Raw genomic sequence first — 11274 nt, 5'->3', positions numbered from 1 at the left:
CCTGCACTGTTTTGTGCACTTTATGCAGTCCTGGGTAGGTCTGTGGTCTGGTGTAGTTTTTTTTTCTTTTCTGTGTTATTTTTTATGTGGTTCAGTCCAGTTTTTGTACTCTGTCATGTAACACCATGGTCTTGGAAAAAAAAACACGTTGTCTCATTTTTACTGTGTACTGTACCAGCAGTTATGGTCGAAATGACAATAAGAGTGACTTGACTTGAATCGGCAGCATCTGCGGATTTGTCTCCGAGGCCCCGCCCACGCTCTGATGACGCAATAAGCACACTGCGCATGCTCACATTCCCGGGCTGGGCAGTGATTTTTTTTTCTTTGTGTTGAAGCGGGTCTGGAGCGGTGGATTGTCCACGGGATCCGGATCGGGAGAGGGTCCTCGCCCCCTCGGGCGGCGAGCCGGGGGGGCCGGTCGGATCATTCTCTGCGGAGCGGGACCGACAAGATCCATGCGGTGAGTATTGAGTTCGGTCCCGACCGATGCTGGGCAGTGAGTCCCAGTAACTTCCCCGAACTCGCGGTCTCACCCCGCTTCCTGAACAAAACCTACCGGGGTCTGTCCGGGTTGTGAGACCTTCACCTCGAACCTGGGGATATTTTCTACGATGTGTTGATAAAAGTTGGTTCAGGGAGAAGGGTAAATGCCAAAGTTCCTGTTGCTCTATCTTTGTCATTTTAGCACATAGTAGTGTGTACTGTTAATGCTGTATCTGTGTATTGCCGGAGGGCCATCAGTGATCGTCCTTGATCCCTGCTCCCCCCCCCCCGTTCCATCTGCTTAATCCCTGCCCATCTTGTTCAACCTCTGTCCAGCCTGTATCCCACCACCTCGATGATAAATGTCGACAATCTCTCTTCTACCGTTGCCTTCATTGTGAAGTCTTTTGCCTCACGGAGTTATTTCTGAAATCAGTGTTTGTTACCTGGAACTGCCAGAGGATTTATTTAATGCAGAATGAGGGAGGATAAAGGCAGTCACTACAATTTTAGTTTCAAAGTTACCAAACGGCCGCTGTGTTAATCTTTGCCAGACGGAAACTCCCAGTATTTAAAGTTGAGTCCGATATTTCCTGTTTTGGTCATGTTTGGAGAGGCAAATTCCCTGTTGCCAGGAACAGCCACAGGATCTGCAGGGAGTGGAGCACAGTTTTATCGCTCTCTGGTCACTTCCTCTCATTGAGAGTTAGTGGCCTCGGGAGCAGATGTAACAGACTGATAGTGGGTGGGGAGGATGTTGTGAGCATTCACTGTGTCGAATGCATTAACCCTGTGTTGGAATGCAGAGAAAACTAATGAATGTGGGACTTAAATTTGTGCAACTTCGTTCAGGCCGTCACAAACATCTTGTAATCAGTCAATAGTTGTGCATCATTTAAAGTCAAAAGAGAAAATGCTGAAACCGTTCAGCAGATCGGGCAGCGTCAATTCTGATAGTGAGTCTTCCACAGTTTCTCTTTCCATAGATCCAATCTGATGTACCGAGTTTCCAGCATTTAATTTCAATTTGAAATGAAAAGCCTGTTGTTCCTGTTAGCCTACAGGAAATGCGACGGCAAATTGTACTGGGCAAATTCTCATTTAACAATCGGATAATGATAAAATGCTTTCAGTTTAGCTGGTGGAGACAATGTGAAACGTATCCCTGCCTGCTGGTGACCCGCGCCCAGGTTTTCCAGCCCAATATCTGGCCCAGTCAGAGGTTTATCAGGTTCCCATTCTGCCATCGGTTGATGCAGGAGTGTCAGCCTTTGAACTCTGAATGGCGGACACATGTTACCGGCAGTAAGGGAGTCCTCTGAAAATTGGTGTTTGGACTGTATACCTGGGGTGTAGACTCCGGGAAGATGGAACAGTCAGTATTTGGGATTTGACCAGGTCAGTACTTCTGTAGCTGGGGCTGAATGTTCCTCCTTCCACAATGAATCAGAAGTCTCGGGTTGCTGGACATTGGTTGTGGGGGAATCCCTGATGTGGGGAGGATGTGTGAGGATTCTGGGGTCGGTAAGTGTCACGTTCAGCTGTGTGACCCTATCACAGATTGTGGCCTTGGTGAAGTGGATCTGGAGATCGGGCTGCTCGGGCTCATCAGGTGTTGACAGAGTGTTTCTGGTCTGGTCTCAGTTGTTTGTTTTTGGGGTTCCTTTGGAGGCAATGAGTGATAATCTGAGGAGAGAATGAGGATGCTCAGAGGATGTGCAGACCAGCTAGCAGATGTTCTCACTGACATCTTCAACATCTCCCCGAGCAGCGCCACCATTCCAACGTGCTTCAAGGCCGCCACCATCGTCCCTGTGCCGAAGATGTCTTCAGCGTCCTGACTAAATTACTACCGCCCTGTTGCACTTACATCCATCATCATGAAGTGTTTTGAGAGGCTCGTCATGAGGCATATCAAGACCCTGCTGCCCCCCTCACTGGACCCCCTGCAGCTTGCATACCGTACCAACTGCTGAACAGATGACGCCATTGCAACCAGCCTCCACCTGGCCCTAACCAACCTGGACAAAAAAGACACATGCGTTCGGACGCTGTTCATAGACTTCAGTTCAACATTCAACACAATCATCCCCCAGAAACTGATTGGAAAGCTGTGACTACTGGGTCTGAACACCTCCCTCTGCAACTGGATCCTAGACTTCCTGACTGGGAGACCTCAGTCAGTCCGGATCGGGAGCAGCATCTACAACACCAGCACACTGAGCACAGGGGCTCCCCAGGGTTGCCTTCTCAGTCCACTGCTGTTCACTCTGCTGACCCACGACTGTGCTGCAACACACAGCTCGAACCACATCACCAAGTTCGCCAATGACAGGACCATGGTGGGTCTCATTAGCAAGAACGATGAGTCAGCTTACAGAGAGGAGGTGCAGCGGTTAACGGACTGGTGCAGAGCCAGCAACCTGTCTCTGAATACGAACAAAACAAAAAAGATGGTTGTTGACTTCAGGAGGACATGGAGCAACCACTCTCCACTGAACATCAACAGCTCCTCAGTAGAGATCATAAAGAGCACCAAATTTCTTGGTGTTCACCTGGCGGAGAATCTCACCTGGTCCCTCAACACCAGCTCCATAGCAAAGAAAACACATCAGCGTCTCTACTTTCTGTCAAGACTGAGGAATGTCCATCTCCCACCCCCCATCCTCATCACATTCTACAGGGGTTGTATTGAGAGTATTGGAGCAGCTGCATCATTGCCTGGTTCGAAATTGCACCATCTTGGATCGCAAGACCCTCCAGCGGATAATGAGGTCAGCTGAGAAGATCATTGGGGTCTCTCTTCCCACCGTAACGGACATTTACACTACACGCTGCATCCACAAATCAAGCAACATTATGACGGACCCGACGCACCCCTCATACAAACTCTTCTCCCTCCTGCCATCTGGGAAAGGGCACCGAAGCATTTGGGCTCTCATGACCAGACTATGTAACAGTTTCTTCCCCCAAGCTATCAGACTCCTCAATACCCAGAGCCTGGACTGACACCTTACTGTCCTATTGCCCTGTTTATTATTTATTGTAATGCCTGCACTTTATGCAGTCCTGTGTAGGTCTGTAGTCTAGTGTAGTTGTTGTTTGTGTGTGTGTTTTTTTTTTCTCTTTGTGTTGTTTTTTTTACGTAGTTCCATCTAGATTTTGTACTGTGTCCTGTAACACCATGTTCTGGAAAAACGTTGTCTCATTTTTGCTATGTACAATGCCAGCAGTTGTGGTCGAAATGGCAATAAAAATGACTTGACTTGAGTTGAGCTTCAGGGTTACAGGAGGAAGGCAGGAATATTGTTTTGGAATAAAATCAGCCATGGTTGAATGGTGGAGCAGACTCGATGGATAAAATCACCTCATTCGGTTCCTGTGACTTATGTCTTTCAGTGAGTTTTTATTTAGGAACATTCAGATCATTATATTTGTCTTCAATCTTTAGATTTCAGTGAGCAGAAATGTTTTGACCTCCTTTGTATTGTTAACATACTTCATTATCTTTCATGTTAAAGTTAGACCTGTGGTGAGAGATTTATTGGAAGAAAAGCCCACAACTGGAAGCAAACCACGACTGAAGACGAGGGAACAGCAACAAGTGAACCAGCCCGAGGACTGAGAGCATCAACTGGAGAGAACCCATCTGACTCGGAGATTCCACTGATTCAGTCAGGAGAAAGTTTGGTGAGTCTCCTTTACTCAAACACTGGTCCTTTAGACATTACATACCTGTGCAAAGGAAGGTAGGAAATAGCTGGAGTGAGACCGAATGTGCCCAAAAGTACCAGTTATGCCTCTGTCAGAACAGTTGCAATCACTCCAGCTCTGGTGATGTGCTGTCAGTATCCCAGCTCTTTAAATTCACTCACATTCCCTCAGTGTTTGTTCATTTCAAGGTCTTCCATCCTGTGAAGCAGCTTTTGGTCACTTCTGAGTGGGGAGATGGAAACGAAGGGGAGAGTTTATACTTAATATCTTTCCAAATAAAAAAATACTTTGAAATTACTTGCTGCAAACTTGCTTGAGCTTTTCTCAACAACACACTCAAAATGCTGGTGGAAGACAGCAGGCCAGTCAGCATCTATAAGGAGAAGCACTGTCAACGTTTCAGGCCGAGACCATTCGTCAGGTCAGGAGATGAAGGGTCTCGAGCTGAAACATCGACGATGCTTCTCCTTATAGATGTTGCCTGGCCTGCTGTGTTCTACCAGCCTTTTGTGTGTGTTTGAATTTCCAGCATCTGCAGATTTCCTCGTGTTTGCCCTCAGCATCACCCCCTGCTTCCTGCCATTCAGCTGTTCCCAGACTCTGGGGCTCTGTCACAAACACAATGTTCAGGAAGGTTAGTCAGATGGACAAAACAGAGGGTTTGGCTGACCTGTCCTTTTAATGTGACACCCCTGAACTCCACTTCAACTCTATTCAACTATATCTGGGAGAACTTCAATGACCATTCCTCTCAGCAAACAGCTGTTTGAATGATACACTGACTTACAGGAAGGGGTATCTGTGGTTCTCATTGTCAGGGTGTTTTGTTTACCAGGAGACAAAGACTCCTGAGTTTACACTGCAGCCGAATCCGGTTTACATCAGTCAAGCCATTGTTTATGAAAATAGTAAACAGTAGATTACTGCACTGGCTGAACCACCCAAACCAGATCACCCTGGAAAGTCCTCCCCAGAAACATTTGGGGTTTTGTGACCCAATTCAAGAAAATGGCCATGCTGCCCACTCCGTCAACAACATGGCAAATCCGGGCATGTGGCAGGGGACTTTTCCTCACACAACACTGGGTTCAGCGATGACATCTGTTATGCTTCCTTCATTATCCCCATGAAATCATTAAAAATGTCCAGTAAACAGCTTTTGAAAACAAGTTCTCACCCACATGTGCTGTCACTCTGCGCCCCCACATACCTGATGTCACGTGTGGGTTCCCCACATTGGGATCTGACATCGCGTGTGCAATTCCTTACATCACACTGGCGCAGAAACAGTTGAACTTTACTGGCTGAGGTAACAATGGTCTGACCCACCCACCCCACCCCACAGTCAACAGAGGAATTACTCTCTTCCCATTGGTGTGACGCAATGACACAAGGGATAAGGGGGCTCGTCTGTGGAAATGTCTGAGGCCATGGTGGTGGCGAGCAGATATATTCACCACTTTGGGGGACAATTGCTGGCAGACTGTTGACCTGCAAGTGGGGCTAATGGTCTGGGCAAAGTAGATTGGAGTGGTGATGGGAGCAAGGATGGACTGGTGTTGGGTATTATTAAATTACAGGATGGACATGATGGGCCAAGTGGCCTGTTCCTGGTCCTGTGTTTAAAGAGAAAGAATAACCAGACCCTTCTTGGCCCTACAGGATGTCCCAGTTGGTGTTTTAGCGACCAGTGCTTGGAGCTCAGTTGTTCCCAAACTGTGTCAACAATTTGGCTGACGGACCAAATTAAACATTTCCAAGTCAGCTCTTGGAAAAAATGTATATTTGTATAATGTTAATGACAGAGAATGTATATTTATGATTATTGATACATTTTTGTTTCCATATTGTTAATGATATAAAACTTATATTTACAGATTGTTACTGATAGAGAATCGTATAATTTGTGTTCCGTGTGTTATCTGAATGTACTTGCCTGTGATGCTGCCACAAATCGGTGTCTCTTTGTACCTGTACCTTCCCGTACTTGTGCACTTGGTAATAAATTCAACAGGACCTGAGAAATCTCTGTGAGACTTGATTAGTGATGATCATCTTGGCAGCTCGCTAGGCCAATGATAGAGATACTACAGTGTCAAGTACAAGACCTTAACAGTGTCGATGAATAGAGGGATCTTGGAGTCCCAAGTTCATCGCCCCCTGAAAGTGGCTACACAGATTGACAGGCTGGTTAAGAAGGCAAATGACATGCTTGCCTTTATTAGTCATGATATAGCATTCAAAATTCAGGAAGTTATGTTGCAGCTTCATGAAACGTGAGTTTGGCCACATCTGGAGTATTTCATACATTTCTGGCTGCCTCATTCCAGGGAGGATGTCAATGTCCCTGGAGAGCGTGCAGAAAAGGCTTACCAGGATATTGCCTGGATTCGAGGGCATGAGCTATAACAACTTGGGTTGTTTTCTCTGGAGTGACATAGGCTAGGGTGAGACGATGGAGGTGTATAAAATTATGAGAGGCATAGATAGAGAAGACAGACAATATTTTTTTATCCTGGTTGTAAATGTCTAATACAAAAGGCCATGTATTTGATGTGAGAGCGGCTAGTTTGAAAGGAGGTGTGAGGTACAAGTGTTTTTACCAGACAGAGTGGAGGGTTGCTATGATGTGCTGCCCGGGGTGATGGTTCTGGCAGACACAATATTAAGAGATATTTAAATCAGCACCTGGATGTGAGGAAGCTGTGGACATTATGTCAGCAGAAGGGATTATTTGGCCATTTGATTCCTAATTTAATTAGCTGAGCAAAACATTTTGGGCCGAAGGGCATGTTCAGGTACTGTACTGTTCAATGTTCTGTGTCTTTTGTCAAGAGGTTTCAGGCAGACGGAGGCAAAAGGAGTGAGTGGGAGCAACAGGTCAGCTGGAGCCCAGTGTGAGATCACCCAGTTCTGTAGGAGAAACAGAAACTGTGTGTTTAATGGTGAGGGACTGAGGTGCAGTGGGTAGGGAGGGAGGTAGAAGGTACATTGGGTAGAAGGTGTGGGAAAAGGCTCCGAAGCATTCAGGCTCTCACGACCAGACTATGTAACAGTTTCTTCCCCCAAGCTATCAGACTCCTCAATAGCCAGCACCTGGACTGACACCTTGCCCTATTGTCCTATTTATTATTTATTGTAATGCCTGCACTGTTTTTGTGCTCTTTATGCAGTCCTGTGTAGGTCTGTAGTCTGGTGTCGTTGTTGTGTTTGTTTTTTTTTCTGCTATGTGTTGTTTTTTTACGTAGTTCAGTCTAGTTTTTGTAATTAACACCATGGTCCTGAAAAACGTTGTCTCATTTTTACTATGTACTGTACCAGCAGTTATGGTCGCAATGACAATAAAAGTGACTTGTCTTGACATTGTATTTATTGTAAGAGTTATTAGGTATAAGAGTGAAAATGACTTTAACGATTATTTGGACTTTGTTGAGATTGTACCTGGAATATGGTGTAAAATCCCGCTCCCCATACTAACACGGGTTATACAGACCAAAGAACAAACTGCCGGAGGAACTCAGTGGGTCGGGCAGCATCTGTGGAGGGAAATGGACCGTCAACATTTCGGGCCGAGACCCTCCCTCTGGACTGAGAGTGGACGGGAAATAGTCAGAGAAAAGAGGGGAGAGTTGGGGATGGGGCAAGAGCTGGGGAGTGAGAGGTGGATCCAGGTGAGGGGGAGGTGGGAAGGTGGAAATAATGACATGAGTGGAAGGTGAGTGGTTGGGACAACACGGGGCTGCAGAAGATGGAAATTAATTCCATGGAGGATTAAAAAACCTAGTGAGCTGGGATGCAGTCCATCTGGCCCAGTCTCTGAAAAAGGGGATGGACTGAGATGAGAGGAAATGCCTCCACTCTGAGGGTGGTGAATGTCTGAAAAACCCCACCACAGAGGGCGGTGAAGACTCAATGATCATCCTCACGTAAAACAGAGACTGGCAAATGTGTGGAGACTGAAGGGATCAAGGAAATGAGGATCGGGCAGAAACATTTGCCTGAGATGGGAGAGCAGCCAACATCTTGTTGATGGTTTGAGGGGCTAAATGACCACCTCCAGCGGATTCTCACTTGATGTTTCAGTGTTCTTGTCCAGTGAAGCTCCGGATGGATGTGGATAGAAAATAGTGTGATTCCAATGAAACCTGCACAATTCCTGTTCGGGTGGGAATTTTACGTCGGACCGGGATGGGAATCGAGCCCGTAACTCCGAGAACCGGGAGGTGGAGCAATGGGGACGGGAAGATACAGAGGGAAAAATTAAAAATGTAACTGGTGTAAATATGAAATAACGTGTAAAATGCGGCAGGTCGGTCGGACAGTGTGTGAGGGGCTAGGAACGTAGTCGCCAGTTCAGACGGGAGACCCTCCACCCGTCACGTGATCCAGGTTCTCACTCCCATTTCAAATGCAGATCTGTAGCATCTGAGGTTTTCGCTTCCGAGGCCCCGCCCCCACTCTCACAGTCTCCGGATGGGCTGGGGTTTTCTTTCCATTCTCTGTTGAAGGGGATCGTCGACTGGGAGCCAGTGAACCGATCACTGTCTGCGGGACAAATTGATCAAGTTCTCATCGGTCAGTATTGAGGCTGGTCACTCGGGGTGAACGCGACTGACAATTTCCCATCGGTGACTACTGGGGCAGGGGGGAACCTGATGTTAGGAAGTGAGTCCCATAAATTTCCTCGAACTGGCGGCCTCGTCCCACTTCCTGGATACAACCTGTTGTGGTCGTTCTGGTTATGGGACCTTCACACAAAACCGTCTGACATGAACTGCCGCTCAGCCCCTGGTGTTCTGGTCCCAGGAGCGATGTCAGGACTAAGCCCATCCGTTAAGTTGTACCTGGGGAACTTTACCTCCATCACTCAGCCCGGTAGTGGATCTAGTCTTCACCTGGATCGATGTCTGGGGTCGATAATTGTTTTACATATTTCCAGCACACTGGAAGCGGACGTTCGGTACATTGTGTCCTTGCAGACGGAGGGTTAAACAGAGTAATCGCACCCTCGGGACACTGCTCCTCGTGATGTGTTCAGCATATAGATTAAATACGCAGGGTGACAGTATGCAGCGTTATCGCTCTCTTTTCCCACTCTTGAACCAGATTGTTGTTCCGTGGTCAGTTCTAACTGTTGCTTCTTGATCTTCATACAAGTTTCTCATAAGATCAGATGTTTAGTTATCCCTATATCATTAAGGACTTGCCACAGTTTATTATGGTCCACAATGTCAAAGGTTTTAGAGTAGTAATTAAAACATAGATAAGTACCTTCCTGGAATTTTCTCGATTTCTCTATTATACAGCGTATGTTTGCAATTTGGTCTCTGGTGCCTCTGCCTGTTCTAAAACCAGCTTGCACATCCGGCAGTTCTCGTTCCATATATTGCTGGAGGCCTGCTTGCATTATCTTTAGCATTATCTTGCTATCATGTGAAATTAGTGAAATTAGTGAAATTATTCGGTAATTTGAACATTCCTTTATATTTCCGTTCTTGGGAATTGGGATAAAAAACTCCCCCCCCCACCCCCCAGTCTAAAGGGCATTATTAGGTTTGCCAGATCTAAGGTCAAATTCCATGCAACACTCTTATACCATCACCCTTTAAAATTTTAAACAATTCAACTGGACTCCTGTCACATCCTGCAGCCTTATTATTGACAATGTTTTCCATCGCCCATTTGACTACACTTCCAGAATGTCTGGCTCGAGGCGATGAGGGAGTCATTGCAGGTGTCTTCGCTGTTGGGATATCTCCTGTACAATTTGGTGTTTTCCTGCCATCTCTATTTTTTAAAATATTTTTATTGATTTCTTACAAAAGAGAATACAGAGTACAGGAGGATATATATCATATGTCAATTACAATATATTAGAATCACGCTTACAGTCTCATTACCCCATACTCAAGTAAATTAAATTGAATGTTAATATTGAAAAGATATAATTTTATAATCAAAAAATATCTAAACCCACTACCAAAATAGCTGTTTGGTAAAGAAAGGAAAAAGGAAAAAAAAATCCTTATCATATAGTAAAACATATTATTAGCCAACATCTGTACTCGATAACAAATCAAAGATTTTGATAATAATTTTAAAAAGTTCCCCACAATGTGAGAAAGTCTTGTCTTGATTCAGAAATTGAACACCAAATCTTCTCTAAATTTAAACATGACATTGAGCATGAGTAGGCAGAGCAACATCTATCCAACTTAGTAACAACGCCCTCCTCGCTATAAGAGAAATAAAAGCCAAAATGTGCAAATCGGGTGTCTCCAAGATAATATCTTTTCTCCAACAATACTGAATAAGACAGTCAAATGGTTTGGTTTATAATTTACTTTAAAAAGTACAGAAAAGGTTTGAAATACTTTCTTCCAGTATTTTACAAGACTCGGGCGTGTCCAGAACAGATGAATTAATGAAGCCTCTCCATTGTGACACAATTCTGTCACAATGGGTAGATATATACGAATTGAAACGAGGCAGCTTATCTTTTGTCATGTGGGCTCTATGGACCACATTAAATTGTAAGAGGGAGTGACGGGCACAAAACGATGAGGTATTAACCAATTTTAAAATTTCATTTCAAGTTTCCTCAGAAATTATAATCTGTAAATCTTGTTCCCTGAGATGTTTAATTTTGTCTATAGCAAAGTCTTTCGTTCCCAACAACAAACCATAAATATTAGATATTGATCCATTATGAAAAGGTTTCAAATTAAACATTACACGTAATAAATTCGTATCAGGACTTTCAGGAAATGTATGTAATTGAGATCGCAGAAAGTCACTAATCTGTAAATGTTGAAAAATGTGGGTTTTTGGTAAGTTATATTTAGCTGACAACTGCTCAAACGAAAAGAGACATGCTCCAACAAATAAATCCTGGAAGCATTTAATACCCAGTCTATCGCAAACTTTCAACATTACAACAGTCATAGAAGATTTAAAAATAGTTATAAAAATGGGACTTGAAAGAGAAAATCTCAACAAACCAAAATATTGTATCCAACACCTCAAAGTATGTTTAACTACAAAACTATCAGTTAGTTTACTTAAAAATAATGG

General features: G+C 44.8%; 1 long non-coding RNA gene across 1 annotated transcript; it reads left to right on the top strand.

Annotated features, from left to right (window-relative positions):
* Positions 1 to 305: 305 nt before the first annotated feature.
* On the top strand, positions 306 to 5982 carry LOC132388056 (uncharacterized). The gene is made up of 3 exons (XR_009510127.1): positions 306 to 463; positions 4008 to 4176; positions 5863 to 5982. It is a non-coding gene; the product is annotated as an uncharacterized LOC132388056 (long non-coding RNA).
* Positions 5983 to 11274: the final 5292 nt, after the last annotated feature.

This window comes from Hypanus sabinus, unplaced genomic scaffold, assembly GCF_030144855.1.
Source record: "Hypanus sabinus isolate sHypSab1 unplaced genomic scaffold, sHypSab1.hap1 scaffold_259, whole genome shotgun sequence".
In the NCBI taxonomy this organism is placed as follows: Eukaryota; Metazoa; Chordata; class Chondrichthyes; order Myliobatiformes; family Dasyatidae; genus Hypanus; species Hypanus sabinus.
The sequence above is the reverse complement of the archived record's forward strand: the minus strand, read 5'-3'. Positions and strand labels throughout refer to the sequence as shown.